The sequence below is a fragment of the Canis lupus genome, chromosome 35, assembly GCF_011100685.1.
Source record: "Canis lupus familiaris isolate Mischka breed German Shepherd chromosome 35, alternate assembly UU_Cfam_GSD_1.0, whole genome shotgun sequence".
NCBI lineage: Eukaryota > Metazoa > Chordata > Mammalia > Carnivora > Canidae > Canis > Canis lupus.
The window spans coordinates 24,779,357-24,803,140 of record NC_049256.1 but is presented as its reverse complement, the minus strand read 5'-3'; the positions used below and the strand labels follow the sequence as shown (position 1 = coordinate 24,803,140).

General features: G+C 44.7%; 1 protein-coding gene across 4 annotated transcripts in view; it reads right to left on the bottom strand.

Moving 5' to 3' along the window:
- The window catches only part of CARMIL1 (capping protein regulator and myosin 1 linker 1), a 312,127-nt gene that overhangs the window by 192,018 nt on the left and 96,325 nt on the right, over window positions 1-23,784 (bottom strand). The gene's annotated exons all lie outside the window — the stretch shown is intronic.

The following is a 23,784-nucleotide window of genomic DNA, read 5'->3' as shown; positions in this document are numbered from 1 at the left end:
GAATAAATAAATTACATGTTTTTTTTTTTAAATAAATAAATAATAAAAAGAAGTTACTAAGGCACACAGAGAGGATGTAACTTGCCCAGGTGACCAGCAAGCAGGTGGCAGACCTGAGATTTGAACCTGGGGTGGTCTGGGTCCAGGGACTGCTTCTAATGCCTTATACTGCCTCTCAAATCTCCAGAACCCACTTCCTTAATAGCCCACACACACATATCACAGACGAGTCACAGGACTTTAAAGCCAGAAAGAAATAAACAGGTATAAGTATCATCGACAGGATGAGGGATGTTTGAGTAACATAAGGAAAAGAACGAGTCCCTACTGGTTCTGTCTCTGTCTCTGTCTCTGTCTTCTATCTGCCTGCCTGATTCTATCTGTGAATCCCTCACTCTGTGTGTGTCTCTCCCCACCTGCTCCCCCTCTTCCACTCCTGCCCCGCTGGGGCTGCCACTGCCCCGGCCATGCTCCCAACTTCCCACTCCCATCTGTCCTCTGACACACTCCCCGACATCCACTCTGCCCTCACTTCCCCGAGCTTGCCCTAGGCAAATCACTTGAGAGCCTGTATCGTATTTATGCCTATCACGAAGCAGTAGACACCAACCCCAGAGGAAATACTGAATTCTGGACGAATATTTCATCTGTAACACAGTCACAGAGAAACTTGAACAAAACACGAAATAAAAATGACAAGGCGCCTTTGACATGGTTAAACAATGAGCACATGGGTAATTAAGTGATTACAAGGTCCCCTGTGTGAATCTAATTAATAAGTCTTAGAAAAGAATCTCAAACAAGCACCCAAACAACTGACATGCAGCAGCAAGCACCAGTACAAGGCACAGGGTGGCCTTCTGGCCCTTTCTATGTAGTGTGCTCTGGGGAATCAAGTCTTCCACAGGCAGCCACAGCTTCAGATGACGGACCAGCCCTCTCCTGATCAGTCACCACATGGGGTGCCACTAATGGGGTATTAACTGGGTCAGTACATTTTTTAAAGGGGAGGATAAAAAGCCCAGAATGTTCATATGGATTCACCTTTTGAATAAAGAGCAATCTATCTCTTGACTCCATGTAGACATGTGGCTATGCTAAGGATCACTTCTGCTTTCACTCAGGCAACGACAAAGTTTGCAATCTGTGGTCCTGCGTGCCAACTCCCTTTCTTTAAAAATATTTTTTAAGTACACAGTGTCCTCCAGAAGTTGTACAAAGCGTCCTTCTGGAATTTGGACAACGGCCAAAAGAATCTGTTTGAAAAGAGCCACATCCATGAGGGAGCCCAGGCTTTGGAGGAAGAAGCTTTGTGCAGGCTGGTGGTGCACATGTCTGGTGCTCATCTACTGTCCCCAGAGGCATGAGGACTGGTCTTAGATAGTTTGGGAGGGGATGGGGTGGAGTGGGTGAAATCTTCCAAAGCTGACCAGCCTTTTCCAAGATGATGCCCGCTTGTGAGATCTACAGTGAAGGGATATTCTGAAGCAAGAGTGAAAGGTTACAGTTCCAAGAACTGTGCCTCTTGCTCCATTAATGCAAACTAGGCCAATAAATGGGGCTATGCTCATGCTGGTAATTCCAAAGCACTTAGTCTCCTAGCTTTCCTGTTCTGCTCCAAGACTGCCCTGGGATCTGTGATCTTGGGAGGTCTTAAAGTGCATACATATGGCATCTAGCAGGTGAGTGGCAATGACACAGGAAAACTTCTGCGATATATCCTGCTAATAAGTGCCACTTTGAGGCTGGGGGTAACAAGCATCTTGCTTGCAGGGTCACCAAATCCTCCCATTTGCCCAGGATATTTTTAGCCCTAGCACTGAGAATCCTGTGTCCCGGAAATCCAGGACTCTTGCTCAGCCTCCTTGCATGGGTTTTGTGGCAGATTGAAATTCTGGTTCTGCCACTCTCTTAGCTGTTTAATGCTGACAGTTAGTGAACTTCCCGATGCCTCAGTTTGCTCATCTATCTGTAAAGCAAGAAGAATATTCCTCTGCAGGACTAATGCCGTTATAAGTAAGATACAAATGTAGATAAAGCCCTAGCCCAGCACCCAGGAGTTCTTTGCCAAAAACCAGCTCTTCTAGCATTATAACTGAGGTGGTAGCATCTTAAATTTAGATTCTCAAATTAAGAGAAGTAATCCAGCTACGGTTACTGGATTTTTAAATAATAGTTTGGGACAACAAAACAAAACAAGCAACAAAACCCACCAAGATTCTGGGACAATCTCTAGGCTGAAATTTTCTGTTCAATATATTTGCTTGCAAAGTTAAAAAAAAATAATTGGGGAGGGCGGAGGGCAACAGAAGAAATATCTGTGCTTAATCAAGCAAATTTAGTCACCCAGGGCAAGCTATAACTTCCCTCCCACCTCCTGGGGAGACCCATTCTTCCACAAAGGTCTTAGCATGCAAACCACATTTTCAACCCCTGTAATGAATTTCCTCTCCCTTTCATTGAAATTCAGGCAGCAGCCTTGCTCCCTCTGAGGCTTCTCTACTCAACTTTTTACTTCAAAATTTCACTTGGAAACATTTATAAAAATCCTCCCTACCGCTAAGACTCACAGCTTAGCAGAGAAGCCTAAATTTTCTTATGGAAATGATATATAATGAGGCTGGCTATGGAGCCCTCTCACTGCACTTATTAAAAACTGAAATAAATACCTGTTTCACCCTCTTTAATAACTCCATTGCCTAAAGCCTATCATCGCAAAGGTAATCCATAAATTTATGCCACCTAAATCCACATTCTCTCATGCAGATTACCAAGTAGCCTTTCCTTTAAAATTGGGCTCTACAGATGGCAAACATTCAAAAAAGGGTCTTATACACCCAAAGTGCTCTCTAATTTGCAAGCAAACTCAATGATGCATGCCATTTAACGCATACCCTCTTCCAGACTCACAGATACAAGGAAATCATGGACAAGTCCTCTTTAATCCAAGACACATGCTCCCAGGAGAAAGCAGGGTAGGTGGCGAAGGTCATTATCACTGCCATGGAGTTATGAGCGACAGATGCCCAGAGCCTTGTTGTGCAAGATCACCCAGAAAGTTGAAAGAGAATCAATGTCTCCTGACCTTAAGCCTCCTAACATCCCACTGTACACAGCCATGATGACCATCACCCTCTCTAACTAAAGCAGGAGGACACTTCACCCAAAAGGAATGCAAACGATACATCATTTTCATGCAATTTCTGGCCCCCAGTCCCTTATAAAACTGGATCACCATATCCCCGAGTATCTGTCTCCCTCTGTCATTAATAGATGTGCCCTAACAAGGCAGTCTGGTCTAGCACAGTATCTGAAAAATTACAGCCTATGGGCCAAATCCGGTGCCCGACCTGTTTTCATAAATAAAGTTTTATTGGGATATGGCCACACCATATATGTAACGTCTTGTCTTTGGCTGCTTCCACACTACAAAGGCAGAGTTGAAGCAACGGAAGTTTTTAGAGCATATGAAGCCTCAAATACTGACTATCTGGTCTCATAAAGAAAAAGTTGGCCAACTCCTAGTCTAGTGGTTTAGAAGGAAAAACTCTGGAGTCAGGTTGTCCGCATGTCAATTCAATCTGCCACCTGTGTGACTTGGGAAGATAACTTAACCTTCTCTGTGAATTGAATTCTCTGTGGTCCAGTTTCTTCTGTAAAATGGGAACAATAATTGTACCTACGCCCATGGAGCTGGCAGGATTAAACAGTTCATTGTACATTGTACATGTAGAAGAGTGCTGGCAGGTGAAAGAGCTACAAGGGTGTTATTATTTGTATATCTCAATATTATAATAAAACCATATATGCCCATAACAGCATTGAATTAAGAAGAGAAAAAAAAAAAAAAAAAGAAGAGAGTTACCCAGATTTACCCTGGGGTTTGTCTCAACCTAGCTGAGTGACCTTATGGAACAAATCACCATCTTTGTGGACCTAAACGTACCCGAAACCAGAATAAGGGCATTGGAAGAGATCCATGTCACCTTCCTACACTGGGGGTCCACTGTGGGGTTCCCCACATTCTGGGATCCTGCTCCTCTTTGGTTTGTGTGGACAGCTGGGAATGAATGGCAAGTCCCCAGTAAATATCTGCTGAGAGGAATTAATTCCGTCTTGGGGCCCTACTCCCTGGCATGACAGATGCTCCCTTGACAGGAGAGCAACAAAGCCAGGGGAGTTCTGTTTTCATTCTCTAACACCTGTGCAAATCCATTTCTTTTTTTCACCTGGTTATTTACGCCACTGTGCAGAAACGGAGTGTTTACACACACCTTGTCAGACACAATCACTGCGTTCCCTCTGCAGCCCCATTACTGCAAGTTGTAGGGCATTATCAAAGCGTGAAAAAAGACAAACACACTTAACGTTTCTCCACAGATGAACATGTAGCTACTTCAAAACAGCAAATCTCCTTAATCACTCCATATCAGATCTTCTCTTCAAAGCACCAGCTGACACAAAACTCTGGATCATGCCACACGGATTCTATTATAATGACACATTCTGCAAGGCAGAATGATTCCTGGAAAGGGGCCACCCCTAAGCTCCGAATAAGATGAGTCTGGTACCCAGCTCCAGCCCCTCAAGGTACAGTTGGGCTCCAGTCAGGCCCTCAGGTGTGGACAATTTCTGTCCGGAGCTCTCAGCCCTGGGGGGGCTGTGAACTGGACCTTCCAGGCTTGCCCACTTGGGATGGGATTAGTCATCCCTGTCCTGTTTATGTGCTAAATGAATTCACCAACAGGAGAGTCACAGACATGCAACGAGGACAAAAAACATACAACATGGAGGGAAGGGTCAGATTAACCCAATTAATTAACAAAACTTCTGCTTCCCCAACACAAGACGAGTCAGTCTCTTCTTGAATGGGAGAGTTACTAGAACCCAATTCTACCTAAAAATCACAGAGCTGGGATCCCCAGGTGGCTCAGCGGTTTAGTGCCTGCATTTAGCCCAGGGCGTGATCCTGGAGACCAAGGATCAAGTCCCACATCAGGCTCCCTGCATGGGGCCTGCTTCTCCCTCTGCCTGTATCTCTGTCTCTCTCCCCCCACCCCTCTCTCTCTCTGTGTCTGTCATGAATAAATACATAAAATCTTTTTAAAAAATCACAGAGCTTAGGGGGAACCTGGGGAAAAGTGTATCCAATTCATTTATTTTACAGATGAGGAAACAGACCAGGAAGGGTTGAATGATTGGTCAGCATCCATTAGATGCTTTGTTTCAAGCAGGAGAATTTTAAACACAATTTAAAAAGGAGGGGGGGGGGGCTTGTTCTCATATTCCAAACAAAACAATACAAAACACACACACACACACACACACAGACACACACACACACACAAAGCAAGAACCATCCTGAGCTCAAGAAGGGCAGAAACCCCATCTACTCTCCAGATTCGAGAAGCAAAAAGGAATTGAGAGGCCCATCGGGCTGCTCCTATCGGATGGATGGACTCCAGTCACTTTTCATCCATGTGTGACTCCTCTCAAGATTCAAACTTCAGCAGTGAGAACTGCCTGTCCCAGGCATGGCGTCCAACACAGACCACAGAGAACCACTTGAAAGAAAAGACAAATGACCATTATAGCGTAGTGACAAAGAGCACTGGCTCCAGATGCAGAGAGCCGGAGTGTGAACTCCACTAGACCACTTACTACCAGCTGTGCGACCTTGGGCAGGTTACTTAGCCTCTCTGTGCCCTGGTCTCCTCATCTGTAAAAGCCTAGAAACAATATCACCTACCCAGACACTCTATGTGAGGTTCTCAGAACAAGACATGGCACAGAAAGGAGTCCAATAAAGAGGTGTCCTTGGACAAGTTTATCATAATAATGACAGATAACAGCTGGCTATACGGCAGAGTTGGAACAAGAAGTTAGTTTCACTGTCTTTTACCAGAATCCTATGGTGTAGTCCCCTCCCAACCTGCACCATTTCACTTTATCAGCCCATGTTTCCCAGCCTTATGAACTAATCTTTCAAGCCAAGGAGACACAGAAGTCACTTCCTTCTTTTTCTTTTGTTATATTAGCACTGTCATCAAGTTTTAAAAGTATAATTTTCTTTCCTCCTCATGGAACAAATTTATGAAATATTTTTCCACTTTGCAAAAGTCTGGTGGCACAGGGTAGAGGGCACTGACTTGGATTTAACGCTGCTACATAAATAATCAGATACTCTTCATGAAATTCAGAGATACAAAATTAGGAGAGAAAAAAAAGAGGACTGGGAGTGATAGTGGTACCATGAAATCCAGGTACGCACATAATTTTTATTTTTATTTTAGAGAGCACACACACAAGTAGAGGGATGGGGCAGAAGGAGAGGCAGAGAGAGGCTCTTAAGCAGGCTTCACACCCAGCACAGGGCCCATCACAGGGCCCGATCTCATGACCCAGAGATCATGACCTGAGCTGAAATCAAGAGTCCAATGGTTAACTGGACTGAATTCCCCGGGCACCCCTGCAGAGAATTCTCAAATTGAGGACTGCAGCCCATTGGCGAGTGGTTCAATCATCAGTAGAGTTGAACAAGTATCTTAATAAAATGGACTAAACTGAACTGGAAGAGAAAAGAAAATCAGGTGCCTTGCAAGTAGGTGCCACACACACTGTTTCATGAAACGTTTGTTCTAGAGGTATCAGCGTGCACATGGTGTGTGTGTGTGTGTGTGTGTGTGTGTGTAGCATGCATAGGAGAGGTCCCTCTCAAAACCAATATATAAATACAGGGCTCTCCTCAGAGTCGAGGTTTTGAGAGCGTGATCACACTGGCTTACAACACCTATAAACACGATCCACCACAAGGCTACAGAAGAGGTTGAGGCAGAGCAGTAAGGAGGCAAGAACATGGGCTTGGCAGTCAGACCAACCCCAGAAGAAACCCCAGCTTTGCCACCTCATGAGCTGAGAGGCAGCAGGCAGGTGACCTGAAGTCTCCAGGCTGCAGCACCCTCACCCCTCAATTAGAAACCACACTAATCCTTGTGTAAAAATTAAGAATAACCTATGGAAATGCTAAGCCTGTAATAGAGACATTACTGTAAAAGGAGCCATTATAAATGTTCTAAAACTTACAGAGTATAGCTCTGGAAGTGATCCATAAGGATAAAAAATTGAGACCTAAGAGATGTGTGCACACTTGCTAGTTAGAGATGGAGCCCAACTCGGAAGCTCCATCCCCTGGGCTCAGCTTTGTTCACAGCACCTCCAACTCCAGGATGTAGCCTGAGTCAGGGCAGGGGAGATTATTTCCATGGTAACTGTAGCCTCCTCCCAGAGACTAAGAAGTCAATTAGCATTTCTGTGCAGTGATGTAGTGAAACCTGATATAGAGGAGGACTTTGGACTTTGGACTCAAACCAAAGCCAATTCACATGAAAACTCCCCCACTTATCAAGGACATAATCCCTCTGAGTCTTACTTTTCTTACCTGTAAAATGGGTAGAGCATAGCCCCAGCAGGGCAGTTGTGAGGATTACACGGAATAACTTGTGAAACGCTAGCTTTCTCTTAAACCCTCTTAACTGCATTCACAGATGATGCTAACACCTGGCTCAAAAATCTGTGTGCCTACCTCCCCTGGTAAATTAGTGTCACCAGGGGTCAGTCACACATCCATTCTCAGAAAGGCCCTGGGCTCTGGAGTCCTACCTCCACTGCTCCCGTGGGTGACAGGGGGAAGGACTCTCTGTGTCCCACCTCTCACCTGTAAGATGAGGGACTGTAACTCGGTACCTCATCGCAATTTTGGGGGAGGGTTAAGCAACAGGAACTGGGAGCAGTGTTGCAGATGATGCACTAGCATCATCATCCTGCATCCTGAGTGCCTCAGGTGGCTGCTCCGTCATTCCCAGGCCTCATTCTCAGGCCGTATTACCTATTGCTTAAAAGCTGCACCACCTCTAGAATTTCTAATTCAGGCATCTCACTCGAATGATTACCTTCTAATTTCTCCCCAAAGTAAAATCGGTGGGCCAAAAGGGCTATTAAAATGCAGAATCTGAGGCCCCATCCCAGACCGGGCTGCATCTGATTCTGCATTTTAGTAAGATTCCCAGGTGATTTCCATGCACATGACAGCCAACCCCAGGTATCTTGTCCCCTAACTCGGCTAGTCCACCACCTTCTTCCTAACCCCTGCACGGCCAGGCCACCGACCATCCTCCATCCTGCCTCCCCTGCACCCCCTCATCCCACTGAGACCTCGCTGAAACCATTCCTCTACTGTTAATACCTTCCTTGTCCTCTCATTATGCCCACAGAGGAAAACCTCAACTCTGGATGACCACCCCCCTGCCGGCTGCCTATTCCATGCCTGCTGAGGTGGCTGCCAAGCACAGCTGGAGAACTGATCTAACCCTGCAAGCCGACTCCACTTCCTTCAACTGGGAAGGCAGCTTTGCCTCCTATTTCATGGAGAAAACAGACGGAATCGGAAGGGAATCACTGACTATCCCACCCCAGACCTTTGGGCCTGCCTGCACCTGCTGCTGCCTCCACCCTCCCTCCTCCTCTCCCCCAGACATGCCAAAGGTAAATGCCCATCCCTTTACCTGGGCTCTGGATTACATCCCGCCCATGTGCCCTGGAACCTTAAGCAACTGAGGAAACTACCTTTCCCACGGGCTCAAGGTCTAGAGGAGACCCTGGATCGTACACACCCCTTCTGGCGCAGTGATCCCCCCCTTCCTCTGAGCCCAGCTTCTCAAAAAAGGGTATTTTGTTTTTATCTTCCCACCCCAGCTTTTCTCCCGTACTTTTCAAAATGGGCTTCAGCCCCCGCTGGTCCTGCAGAGGTCCTGATCCCATATGCCTGACTAAACCCAGGGTGCAAGTTTCAGCATTTCCTCACCAGATCGCTCCTCAGCCTGGCGCTGAGCTGCACAAGTGCAGGTGCAGCCCTGGTGCCTGTGGTTCTCTCTTTCACAGGCTTTCCACTCACCTCTCTGGTTGCTCCCATTCCGTGTCCCTTCCCCACTCCCTGCTAGTCCATTCCAACCTCTCCCACGACCCCACTCCACCCCAGATCCAGCCCAGTGCAGACCTCTCCTCGCTGGGACCATCAAATCCCACTAGGATGCTGGGATATCTCTCCAACCCTAAAGCCCAGCATGTCCCTGACTCAACTTGTGGTCTTTCTCCCAGAATCTGCTCTTCCTCCAATGGTCTGAGGTCAGGGATGCCCATGGGCAGCCACGCAGTTTCTCAAGGCAGAAATCCAGGCATCATCACCTTCACTCCCTACCTCATCCTTCACCCAGCTCAATACCATCCAAACATCCCTTAAATCCACTCACTCACCTCCATCTCCACTGTGACAACTCTGTCAGGCCACCTCATCTGGTTCCTATGCTACCTCGGCAACTACTTAGGTGGGTCCTGCAGGGTCTGGAACCCACATGTCACCATATCCCTTCTCAGCCACACACTTCAGTGGCTCTGAGTGTCACTTCATCCCTCTCCTCATCATCTAGCCACACTGGCCTCCAGTTGGTGCTCCCAAGGGGAGGGTCCCGCCCCTCACCTGCTCCAAATGCTCCCCCCACTGCCCCTCCTTTCTTTACCTTCACCTTGTTCACACCTACTCATCCTTTGGATCCCAACCCAAGATAGTTCAGACTATAGCAGATCTCTCCATCACACACTCTCACAGCATTTGCACACTTCCTTAGTGACACCCATTACAATTTTTTTAAACATTTTTTTAAATTTTTATTTATTAATGATAGAGAGAGAGAGAGAGAGAGAGGCAGAGACACAGGCAGAGGGAGAAGCAGGCTCCATGCAATGAGAGCCCGTTGTGGGATTCGATCCAGGGTCTCCAGGATCGCACCCTGGGCCAAAGGCAGGAGCTAACCTGCTGCGCCACCCAGGGATCCCACAATTTTAATTATCAATGGAATCATACATTTCACATCTGCCAGCCCCACCAGACTGTAGGGTGCCTGCCAGCAGGGTCATATCTATCCTATTCAAAGCTACATTTCCCCATGTGGGGCACAAAGCAGGGGCTCAAGTGACTGTTGAAGAAGTGAAGGCAACAAGGAAAGCTCTTCCCCACCTTCCTTTCCAGATGTGAAAATTCAGGATTTTAGGAGGTAAAAGGCTGCTACAGTCTGTGAAAAGGATTAGAAAAAATTCAGGTCTGCCCATGTATTCCTGCTTCCTATCACATAAGTGACACATCCTTCCTATTTAACAGGCATATCCTAGAAGGAAAGTACCTGAGAATCTGTTGTCTGCAGCTCCCCTCCACCCACTTCAAACACATCTACTAGCTAATTCCCAACTTACCTGTCAAAATGAAGAGAAACGGAACAAGATTACCTAGCAGAGGAAAGGGTTAGAAGTGCCAAGTGCTGACATCCCTACCTTTTGCCTACTGTGTTCAAAGAACTTCTTCACTCACTAATTCACTACAGAAAGGCAGGTTCCAGCTCCAGCATTCAGTAGCTCCCATAAGCTGGGAATGTCACCTCTAGCAATGGGTGCAGGATAAGCAAAATCTGCTTTAATAAATAATTTAAGATACCCTTTGGCTTTCTATATCTTGATTTTGCCCTTGATTGTGCCAACGGGGCAACAGAGTTAAATCCACAAAACTGAACAACTTAGGAAGGGTGGGTCAGGGTCCTGATGAGACAGGTTTTGGACAAAATACAGAAAAAAACATATGTTATTTTAGTGACAATTAACAGAAAATTTAAACAGAAGCTAACCTATCCTTTAAAACCAGGGCATAATCAGAGGATGTGCCAAAGAGAGGAAACCACTTAAAAAAAAAAAAAAAAAAAAGAGCTTGTTTTTCTTTCTTGAAATTTCAGATAAAATGAGATTTGCTACAGGGAGAAGTGTTTTGCTTAGGAAACAGAGAAACATCATTCATCTAACTAAAGAACTCCACCAGAGCATTTTGCCAAATGGCTTGAAGTTTCAAGGTAAAGTGAAACCTTGGGGCCAATGTTTTTTCAGCCAAAATCAGCTTTGGTACAATGGCAGGAAGCAAGAAGCAAATATCCTCAGACACAAACACCTGCTGCTGCATCACTACTCGCTTCCACAAGCACCTAAAGGGCCCCTGCTTGGGGTGGGGGGTAGCAGCAAACTGTCAATGCCCCCAACCTGGATGGTTCCCAGCCACTCCCATGTTCTCCCCTATCCCGCTATGCCAGAAACAGGCAGGGTACCCAGTCTGGCATCAACCACTTCCCAGTGTCACTCCCTCCCAACCCTCCCCTCTAAAAGCAGCACACTATGCTTGGGTCCTCACCCATGGCCCTGCTACCTTAGAATAAACACAAGTCTGTGTCAGCTCAGCTCCCAGACCCACAAGATCCTCCTTCTGCCTTCTTTGTGTATGTGTAGCATTTAGCATACTTTAAATATCTGAGTAATTCTTTTTTCATTCATTCATTAAATAATTATTGAGTGCCTACCTTGTGCTAGACACTCAGATGAAAAAGACATAAAGCTCTGCCTTCAAGCAGGTTATACTCCACTGAGAGGAGACAGATCATAAATGATAAATAAGTAAAACACATGGATGGTATGCCAGATGATGAGAAGTACTGTGGAAAAAGTTATATTTAGGAAAGTGAACATGCACAGCTGCATGGGCACGGCGGGGAGGCAGGAGTGGGAAGTGGCATTTTTAAATGGTTTGGTGAGACCTCGTTATGAAAGGAAGGAATGAGCCCTACAGCTATCTCTGGGCAAGCAAGCATGGTCCAGGCAGAGGGCAGAGCAAATGCAAAAGACCCTGAGGCAAGAATATGCCTGTGGTAACAGAAGGATAAAGAGCCCACTTGGCTCACAGAGAGCATGCATGGGTGAGGCCAGAGGGTAGCAAGTGACAGGGAGTGGGCTGTGAGACCTGAGAGGCCTTACAAGCCATCACCCACACATTCACTCTTACTCCAAATAAAAGGGTAAACTACCAGAGGACTGTGAGCACAAGACTGACGTGACCTGATTTTTTTTTTTTTTTTTTTTTAGATTTTATTTATTTATTCATGAGAGACACAGAGAGAGGCAGAGACACAGGCAGAGGGAGAAGCAGGCTCCATGCAGGGAGCCCAATGTGGGACTCGATCTCAGGTCTCCAGGATCACACCCTGGGCTGAAGGCGGTGCTATACCGCTGGGCCACTGGGGCTGCCCATGACCTGATATTTAAAGCAAACCCCCTGATCGCCATGTTGAGAAGAGAATGGGAAGTAGGTAAGAGTGAAGCAGGAAACCCAATCAGGAGGTGACTGCAATGACTGGTGAATGATCGTGGTTGGAACCACAATGGTCAGAGTGGTGAGAAGTGGCCAGAGTCTGGAGAGCCTTTGACAGTAGAGCCCAATTAGATTTGTGGAGAGAGTGCATTTGGAATAAAAGAGACTGTTTTGCTAGAGGTAAGAATTTGATTTATACCCATAATTACATAACAATTCAAGATGGAACATGATTGGGATCCCTGGGTGGCGCAGCGGTTTGGCGCCTGCCTTTGGCCCAGGGCGCGATCCTGGAGACCCGGGATCGAATCCCACGTCAGGCTCCCGGTGCATGGAGCCTGCTTCTCCCTCTGCCTGTGTCTCTGCCTCTCTCTCTCTCTGTGTGTGACTATCATAAACAAAATAAAAATTTTAAAAAAATTTCAAATGTACAGTTAAGATGGAATAACATAAAGCCAGAGATTCTATCTGAATTCTAAAAAGGAACTTTGGGAAGAAGGAGGATGGTGTTATTCTTCTGCCTTTCCTCACAGCATCTCTACAGCAGCACGATCTCATAGAACCTCCTAGGACTGTTCTTCATCTGTTCTCTTCAACACAGCATCCACTAAGCACTTAAAATGTGACTAATGTGGCTGAGTTGCTGAAATTTTATTGAATTCTACTTAATTTTAAACAAAATACCTACATGTGGCTAGTGGCTACCATATTGAATTCTACAGCTCTAAAGGAAAAAAAATCACTTCACATTCATAAACTATATGTTACACTTTTTCTTTCGTAACTAAAAGGATACACAACATAGATTTGTAAGATCTTATGTTTTATTATGCTCTAAGTTACCATCTGCTTCTCTTCATTCTGCACACATTCTTTGAAAACAAACAGTGGATGGCTTGGTCTTAACAGTTTTCAAACACATTTTCTTAGTTTTTGTTTGCAATTCTAATATCTTTTAGGCCATCACTCTATCAATGACATCCAAAACGAGATCTCCCTCCCTGAAACATATTCAATGCTAACATTTTAAATGTCACCGAGAAAGAAAGAAAGAAAGAAAGAAAGAAAGAAAGAAAGAAAGAAAGAAAGAAAGAAAGAAAGAAAGAAAGAAAGGACATTTTTTATGATAACTGAACTACACTCCTGCTCTGAGTTCAAAGCAGTTTACAGTATTGGTTCTCTCATTTTTCCTCCCAAGATCACAGCGAGTGACAGGGCTGGTGTCAGTACCCCATCTTTCAGCTAAGGAAACCACAGCAGAGACAGATTAATGGTGGTCCTAAATTTTACAGTGTAAATCTATAGGTTGGTCAAGAAAGAGCAACAGGAATCAGGAAAACATAGAGAGAGAAATCTGTTGGAAGTTAAAAAAAAAAAAAAAAAAAAAAACACCATTATGTGCATATCTTTAGTTCCCAAATTCTAGTGAGCTGGCAGGGCTGGGTCTGGAATATGCTGTCTGGATGAACAGAGTTGGTGGCAATACCTGCCCTTGTGGTCTCGTGTCTCAGACCTTCTACGCACCCCAACAACGCCCCTAAGGATGGCCAAGAGGCTGGCCCCACAACCGGCAAGTTCAGAGCAGTTTGCCTGGGGCTGGATTTGGTGAGGCAGCCTCAGCATGATGGGGTTTCCTTACATGCCAGCAAAGCAGACTCAAACAACAGGGCAACATTCTTGACTAATCTCCTCACCCAACAGCTGGAGAATGAGCTTTCATTAATCTTGCTTTTGAATCACTCAGGCTAACCTTAGTTATATCACTAAATTGCATGGCCTGAGAGATTAATAGGGCAATTCAATCAGTGTAGAGCTGACCTTTTACTGAAGTTGTCAGTTAAATTCCTTCATTTTTAGGATAAGGAAACTAAGTCCCAGGAACACTCTGATAACTTGCAAGAAAACACAACTGTATTCATTTTTCAAACCAGCAAGCCTGAGTTCCTACTACCTACCACTGACATATAGTATCATGTCTCCTAACCTTTTTTTTTTTTAAGATTTTATTTATCCACTCATGAGAGACATACAGAGGGGCAGAGACATAGGCAGAGGGAGAAGCGGGCTCCCAGCAGGAAGCCCAATGTGGAAATCGGATCCCGGGACTCAGATCCCGGGACTCGGGGATCACGCCCTGAGCCAAACCAGACGCTCAACTGCTGAGCCACCCAGGCATCCCTCTCTTGACCTTTTAACTACAGTGTGTTTCTAGGAAATTCTAGGATTAGAGGATCATCAATTTTATATATGTATGTGTGTATATGTATATATATGGAATATTCTATAACATATCATGACATATTACATAACATAAAACACAATTATACATATAAGCTGTATGTGTATAACTTAATATAATGTAATCTCCCCCCCAGGAAGGATATTAAAATTGGTGATGGTGTCTCTGAACATTACTAAATTAGAGCTGAGACATAACATAAAAGCAAGATAACACTAATTTAAACCATTAAAATAATTTAAAATCGTTTTGAATATGGGTTAGTTAGTTCCTGTGAAATAAGTATAAATATACCAAATATATTATGTTTGGGGCCAAAAGTACTATTCAATATTTGGGGAATCTAGAAAATTAGAGCTGTAACATAAATCTTGCTTCTTGGGATTTTAGAAGGGTCTCTTAAGGATGGCTCAGGTAGCCTGGTCTTTTAAAACGCAGTCTGAGCAAGTCTGAACTGAGGTTCCCTCTTAGTGAGCAGAGACATTCAAACATTCCCCGCCCTGAGCAATAACTCAGTGTGCTATACTCAGGCAGGGCCTTTTACCACACTGTCTGATGAAGGTGCAGAGCAAAGCCATTCTGTTCTGCTACAGGTCACCTGCCCGAAGAAAGCTGCTGGCTGCACTGTATCACTTGGCTTGTCCTTATGATAGCCGCTGTTAGAGAAAACCACATTTCCTTCATAAGTGATGTTTTTAAAAATCTCCTAATTGTAAGTTTTAGAAGGACTTTCAAGATATAAGGGCAAAAACTCCTAGTTTTAATCATGAAAAAACTTGTAGCCAATATCATTAAGCACAGCCAGGGGCAGGGCCATAACTGGTGCATTTTAGAATAAAGGGAGATGAGTCAAAACTCCATCATTACACTCAAAATGTCTTTTTGATTTCCTGTGAAACCTTCCCAGCAGCAAAACGGATTCTAATTCTACAGACAGGTAGAAAGAGAAAGCCTCCCGGAAGCTGCGTCTTGGTCTAGCACCAAGAACATGCACAGGGACTAGGGTGGACTTCACCTTTGCGGCCTTTGTTTCTTTTCCCTGAAAATGTTAGGGGAGTTCATCACAGATCGTACAAAATTTGCATGATTTGCATGAAGATTTTTAAGGTAAAGACAGAGAAGAAGAGAGCATAAGATTGGAAATGGAGGGCATCCCGGTTGGCTCAGCAGTTTAGCACTGCTTTCAGCCCAGGGTGTGATCCTGGAGACCCGGATCAAGTCCTGCGTCGGGCTCCCTGCATGGAGCCTGCTTCTCCCTCAGCCTGTGTCTCTGCCTTTCTCTCTTTCTGTGTGTCTCTCATGAATGAATAAATAAAATCTTAAAAAAAAAAATGGAAATGGAAGCTGCAGGGATGAACCACATGAATACTGCCAGCCCGATGATTCTTGCAGACATAATCGCAGGCCAGTGGTGCAGTGCTTCTCAAGACTGGCATGCCTGCGCCAGTTCTGCTGCATAGGACAAATTATCTGGTTCCCCACACCTCCCATCCTCGCTTGTGAACAGACACAGACACAGAGCAGTATCTGCTTCTCATGAACACTGAGATGAAGTGAGAGGATGTGTGTGAAAGCGTTTTGGCAGAGAGCCTAGCCAACGACAACAATTCAAAAAACATTAGCTGGCTGATGACTGTAACAATAACAGCCATAATTCAAACAGTTATAGTGGCTTTTGGACAGGCAGAACCAAATAAATTTCTAACTCCCTTACCTTGCCAATGAATCAACTGAAATCAGAATTACAATGTGCTCCAGACCTAATTTGGTTTTCGAGTTCTCTTACAATTACACCAAGGATCTATGCAGAACAGGTTCCATCCAAACCATCCCTTCACGAAGATTCATGACTGTTACTTTCAAATTTAGTAAGTTAACAGAATGTCCATTTTTTTATTCATTAGAAGCCAGTATGTGACAGTTCCCGAATGTTCAAGGGCCAGTTTGATATCTGGTTTCAGCAACTCTGACATGATCAGAAAACTTGCCAATTTACAATCATTTCCAGAAACCTGACTCACATCCAGTCAACACATATCCGTCACCCCAGAAGGCCTTTCAGGGCTCCTCCCAGCCTCCCTGGTCAGAAGGACCCTGGCTGTCGAGGGAGGGTCCTCCCTAGTACAAGAGCTGGCTGACAGCCACTTTCCAGTAGAGCCAAGGCTAGAAAGTCAGAGCCCTTCATAAGCAGACGTGCTTAGAGCAAATGCTTAGCCAGGGGTCATGGGCCTTTCTGTAGCCACATGGGCTGGCCTCACATTCTGGACTGCTCAAAAGGTACTCCTTCCATCAACTCTCCCGTTCACACTGCTTCTCCTCTGATGAGCCACCTGTCAGGGGGGCAGGAGGGCAAGAGGGCACGGAGATATATTTTTGAAGCCTCCTATAAGCTAGGATTGGCAAGGCACTTCCCTTACCACACATAACCCGGTGAGGAAGGTACTAGAATCTTCAGGTTATAGATGAGGCAACCAAGACTCCGAGAGGTCTCAGTCCCCTTGCCCCAAAGACCCAGATGGAGCCAGGTTCTGGAGCCACCTCCATCATTGCTAAACCCATGTGCCCTGCAGTGAGCATCCAACAAGGTCTTGCAGCCAACGCTTCTCATCACTACCTCAAACCAAGTGGTGGGGCTCGCCCCATCCGTCACCTTATTCACTCCTCAAAATCATCTCACGGGCAACGATTCATATTCACCTGCAAGGGCTTGTCCATGTCACACTTCACTTGGTGCGGTGTCCAGCAGAATGGAGGCCTAATGTAAATCTTCCCTCTCACCACCATACTACAGCAAACCTGTGTCCTCCGCAGGGGATTATTGTGAACATCGGGACTATTGTGAACATCAGGCTTTCAAAAACAAGCCTCTTGGGCAGCCCGGGTGGCTCAGCGGTTTAGCGCCGCCTTCAGCCCAGGGCGTGATCCTGGAGACCCCGGATCAAGTCCCACATAGGGCTCCCTGCATGGGGCCTGCTTCTCCCTCTGCCTGTGTCTCGGCCTCTCTCTCTCTCTCTGTGTCTCTCATGAATAAATAAATAAAATCTTTAAATAAAAAAAAAAAAAAAACAAGCCTCTTTCCACTAAGTTAACAGGCTGATTGGTAATTAAAAGATGCACCAGTCTATCATCCTAAGCATGTCACAATAAGGAAAGGATTAACTCAAATTAAGGCCCCTATGGTGAGGAGATCTTTGGGGGAGGAGAGACAATACTTTAACCGACATGCCGATTTCACTATTGGTAGGTGAAGACGTCCCCCCCGCCACAGGTCCTCAGAGAAGCATCCATGGTGGCTGTGAATTTTGAGCACAAACCAATGAATTATCCCAACTGGAGAGAAATAGGTCCATATCATTAGGTCTCACCACTGGAGGCACACAAAGTCCCACTTATTTTAGAAAAATACCCTGGGGCACCTGGGTGGTTAGGCATTTGCCTTTGGCTCAAGTCATGATCTCAGGGTCCTGAGATCAAGTCCTGCATCAATCTTTAGAAAAATATATCATAACTCTTTCATTCATTAATTTGTAAATAATTCTTCCTCCAGTGATTCCGCTTTTGCAGTAATTCATTATGTGAAGGCATGCCCTCTTCTCTGACTGCTTAAAAAATATATTCTTTACCCTCGATATTCTTAAATCATCCAAATTTTCACTAAATGACAGTAGCCACACACACAGCTATTTCGATTAAAGAAATAGCTTTTTTTTTTTTTTTTGAGATTGACAAATGCCTTTAATTTAAGTAAATAAAGCTCAAAGGGGGAGTTGTCACTGGTGGCATCGAGTCCTCCTTTCTCACCCTGGCTCATCTCAGGCTGCCTCTCCAGTCACCTCCGCAGGGAGACCTGGGGCCTTCGGGCCGCTGCCCCTCAGTGGCGCTCCAGGGCCTTGGCAAGCAGGTGGTTGAGACGGCCCACTATGGGGCAGGGGTCCTCGACCAGCCCTGCTTTCGCGTAGATCTGATCAGCCAGTAGCTGGGCCAGTTCAGGCTCGCTGTCCCGCAGCTCACTGAGCTTCTTGATCAGTATGTGTCTGGGGCTGATCTCCAGCATGGGCTGCAGGAGCTGGGCGCGCTCCTCCTGCGTCTTGGTCAGCTGCTGCCTGCGCAGGAAGTGCCGCGCGGCCCCCATCTCCAGCACGGTAATCCTGAATTCATCTCAAATCGTGTATATGAAAAAAAAAAAAAAAATCGTGTATATGTTTAAAGCAAGAGCCTAGACTTACAATTTCAGGCTCCATGGGTCCTCCAGGGAAACCACAGCAGTGAGGTTAGACCTTTTGTTAAAAAGAGATAATGCCCAAGGAAGAAAAAAAGGGGAAAAAAAAAAAAAGACAAGGAGCCACCCATCACTCAGACACGCAACACTTCTCTGAGCAGACAAGAGAATATCACCCTGCTGTTCTCTTGATGGAAAACCACAGCCCGCCAAAAAAGGATGGCCACGGGGCACTGTGATGGCCAGTGCCTCTCTGACAATCAGTGGCAAAAGTGCACATGAAAACCACTCTTTGGTTGGCAGTGACAGCTGCAACTTTCATCACTTAGCCTCCGTGTCTTTAAACTCCCCATTTGCCCCAGCCCATGCTCAGAAAGTCCCCCTTCCTGTTGACCACCTATGTCCCAAGTTCTATCTGCTGACATGTGCCCAGACCATCCAGATTCCTCTTCTGACCACCCGTACACTGATGCCCTCTTAATAAGAGACTGGGGTGGTGACTGTCCACCTTCCTGCATTCCCCTTTTAGACACCACACACAACCTCACCTTTCATGATGGTTTAACCATGAGGCACTTGCTTTTCGGGAGATGTGAAAACAACTTTTTTTTTTTTTTTTTTTAAAGAAGCTAGAATCACTGAGCTAGAAAGAACTTTAAAACTGTACAACATGCCTGCAAACCCTTTTCTGGACTGTTTGCTCTGCAAGGGCAAGACTAGGCCTTAATCATCTTCATCCTGCTGTACCACTTCTCCAAACTGTTTGCTGAAAGATGGCCCCCTAGGTGAACCCTCTCTCATCAGCTGGCTATCTACATGACAAACTGTTAACTGCTAGAGACCAGAGAGCTTAAACCAAATGGCTCCATGCAGTGGAACCAACCACTAGACTGGCAGTTAGAAGGTGTGAGTCCCAATTTGAGCTCTACCATTTGCTGGCTGTTCAATGTTGGGCAAACCACTTGGCTTCTCTGGGCTCATCTCCTCCTCTCTGCAGGGAATCAATGAGACCACTTTGAAGGGACCCTGTGACTCTATTAGGCTATGCTTTCAGGTTTAAGAGTAAGTTCCTTACTTACTTAGGAACCTTAGTGCCCTTAGGGGCACCTGGGTGGCTCAGTGGTTGAGCATGTATCTGCCTTTGGATCAGGGTGTGATCCTGCGGTCCTGAGATTGAGCACCACATTCCCGCAGGGAGCCTACTTCTCCATCTGCCGGTGTCTCTGCCTCTCTGTGTCTCTCATGAATAGATAAATAACAAATCTTTAAAAAAAAAAAAAAAAAAAGAATAAGTTCCTTTAACTTCCTGTTGAAACAAAAAACTGAATGAGTTACTATCAATTAGTGAAACTACCTAGAGATAAAAATATTTCCCTATTTTCCAGAGATGGTTTTACTCTCAGTGCTTTAGAAAGCAAGGACACATGACTGGTCATCCAAGACCTCTTTCTTTCAATTCCATAATTCCATGACCAAGTAAGGACTTTTGAAAACAATGTTATAATCCTATGACTATTAAGATGTTTATACTGTTGTGGCTTTTATAAAATACACAATCAAAAAAAAAAAAAAGGCAGAAAGATTTTAATTTTTCCTGGAAAGAAATGGGGCAAGCCCTCCAGGCAGTGTTGTCAATATAAATCTGCTCAGCCTATGCACACTCTTCAGCGTGTGCATAGGATAAATCTCAAATAAAGAAAAGCTTCAGTGTTACCCTTAGTCACAAAATCGCCATTAGTCACAAAATCGCCAAACATAGCACAGGAAAGACTCTGAGAGGAGGATAAGGCACAGAATATTTAGAATTTGTGGCATGTGGGAGTCACGAGGATCCCCAAGGTCAGGACAGCCTGACCTGTGTGTCCGGTCAACACACAATAGCATGAGCAATGGGCTTCATCACCCAGCTGGACACTATCTCTCCACTGGCATGTGCCTTACCTCAACAGGACCTCCGTCCTCTATACAAAATTATCATCTAGAACAGCAACCTCAGAGTAATGCTGATATGGGTGACCAGCAATGGTCCAGCAGACCACAGATTCCAAAATAATACATGAATGATCATAATAAAGGTTCTCAAAATAAATTACTCATGTATAATAAAAAACACATTTTTAAATGATGTATTTTTAAAGTCTGTAACAGGAAAAATATGAAAACAGAACTGCAAACTCCCCCATATTATCTCATTTTCTCACAGGAAGAGGCATTCTTAAGTCTCCTTCTCAGAGATATTGATCAAGGAATGGCCCCAAGAAGGGGCAAGTAGAAATAGTTTATTTTAACTTGGATTCTTTATTTTTAAATTATTATTTTAAAAGCTTTTCCCTGCTCAAAAAAGTCAATGAGCCTAGAGTGAGAAGTTTCTAAATTTTCAGTGGTGTTAAATATTTATCACAGAGGATGCCTCTGTTCTTCATGTATAAACATGTTTTACTGTCACTCAAACCCATTAACTAATGGTATCATGGCAGCCCCGTTTCTGCATCTGGGACACTCTCCCTGGTGAGTTTCCCACCCCACCTGCCCAACAAGGTACATTCTTTTTTTTTTTTTTTTTAAAGCAAATGATTTTTTTTTAATTTTTATTTATTTATGATAGTAATACACAGAGAGAGAGAGAGAGGCAGAGACATAGGCAGATGGAGAAGCAGGCTCCATGCAGGGAGCCCGACGTGGGATTCGATCCCAGGTCTCCAGGATCGTGCCCTGGGCCAAAGGCAGGCGCCAAACCGCTGCGCCACCCAGGGATCCCCAACAAGGTACATTCTTAAGGCAAGAACTTGCGGGCTGCAATACACAGAACCACTATACATTCCCACTGATGGGAGCCACGGGGCTAAGCTCATGGCCTCTTGTTGAGGTTTTAATTTGCACTTCTTATAATGTGCTGGCAAATTTAGACAAAAATGTTGAAAAATGAAAAAATGTTGAGGGAACAATGTACTTTTTTAATGATAAGATGCCTTGGAAATGTAACTAGACACACTTTACCATAAGTCATCTTAAGAACTACCATTAATCAGAATCTACTTTATGGTTAAAGTAAACAATGATACCTTTCCCCCAAACTACTTTCCTGGGCTAAGGCAAAAGGAAATAAATCTGCAAACAATAAGACACTTCCCAATAGGTAGTGTTCATTTGCTAGAATCACTTCTCTTGTCACAGATACCCCCAAAAAAGCAACTATTTACGTGCAAAGATTTCTTTGAGGTAAAATTAGAAATGTAATATAACTTTTCTTCCCTGAAACCCTTCACTTCTAACTATTCCAGTGAGCTGTTTATATTACAACACTAATCCTTCTAAGGAGACCTACAGTAAGCCCGGCTCTTTGCAGTTGCTGCCACAAAGTAGCAGCTTAAACCAAATCCAGATTACTTTACCGACTCATAAGTAGTACCTCAATTCTCTTTTTTATTAGTTCTACAGTTTTTAAAAAAAAATGTATAAACCTACCCTAACCAGAGTAGATTACCAGCTGTCTGACTCTGCCCCTCACCAGCTGTGTGATACTAAGTGGAACATTCCACCTGTATGCCTCAGTTTCCTCTTCTGTAAAATGTAAAATTATAGCACTCGTCTCCTAGCATCATCACAAACATCAAATGAGTTAGTAGTGTAGCACTGTGCCCAGAATGGTATGACATCACCATAGCCATTGTGCATCTTTCTTTGCAAATACAAGTTCATTAACACTGGATGGTGAACGAAGAATGCATAGATCTGCGACCCAGTGCAATGCACATGACAGAAACCAGGAGGTGTTATGTGGATGCTCAATATAACATTCCTTCTATTTTTCTGTATGTTTGAAAAATTTCATAGTAAGATGGTGAAAGAAGTGCATGGGGGAAGAAATATGTGAAAAGGGGACGTTAGCATGGCAGATGAGTCAACTCCACTTCCAAGATATTATTCATTAATAACAATGCACAACAATAACAGTATAATCATTTTTTTAAGATTTTATTTATTTGAGAGAGAGCATGAACAGAGAGAGGGGCAGAGGGAGACAGAGAAGCAGACTCCTCACTAAGCAGGGAGCCTGATGTGGAGCTGCTCCATCCTAGGACCCTGAGATCATGGCCTGAGCCGACAAAGGCATATGCTTAACCCACTGAGCCACCCAGGCGCCTCAATAGTATGATCTTTATAGAAATCTTACCTTCGTGTTCAAATACTTTAAGTAAGTCTTATAACAATCTATAAGACAGCTACTCCAAAGATCATTCCCATTTCGGAAATTCAAAGGCAAGAGCAGACTCAAAAACCTGCTGAGGACCATACAGTTGACAAGTGTCATCATGGAGAATCAAACATGGTTCTACTTCATCTTTCCCACTGCCAGAATAACTCCACCACTTGCTTAGTGCCTGTCTTCATGGAAGAATCACTCCCTTGTTCACCACTGTCCCCAGAGCTACAGTTCCTGACCCCACAAGCACACAAAGATTGGTGAGTGGGTTGGGTGGATGGTTGGAAGGAAGGGAGACTGGGAACATGGTTTTTTGTTCCACTCATTACATCCAAACTCTACCCAATATATTGTAAAGAGAAGCTTAACTTTTATTAAAATTGTACTTTTTCTGATTATAAAAGTAATATGTATTTATTATAGACAACTACATTACTTCTTACCAAAGAAACTAAGTTAATATATTTCCTACATGTGGATAAGAGTAGACATTGTTTTCCCTCAAGAAAGACTAGAGATTTTCCAAATGTATCCAGCCAGGACCTCCATTCAGATGAACAGTGGAACTTCCAAGCACAGCTCCAAGCCATGCCCTGGAGTCGGTCCAGCAGAAGCCAACAGAGCAGTGAGAGGTTTGCAAATCCTGTACCACAGGAACAGCTGACAGAACCAGGTCTACCCAGCACACAGGAGATAAGACACTCACGGTCAGGAGGAGTCTTCAAATAGTGACCGGGGCTGCATACAGCAGAGAGAACCAGCTTTTTCTGTGAGCTATTGAGGACCAGTGTATTGAAATTAAAGGAAAGAACATTTTAGTTTGATAAGAAGGAAACCCCAGACTGACTAGGTCCCCAGATAGAGGAGAAGTGAACTCATTTTTGAGGAAGCTC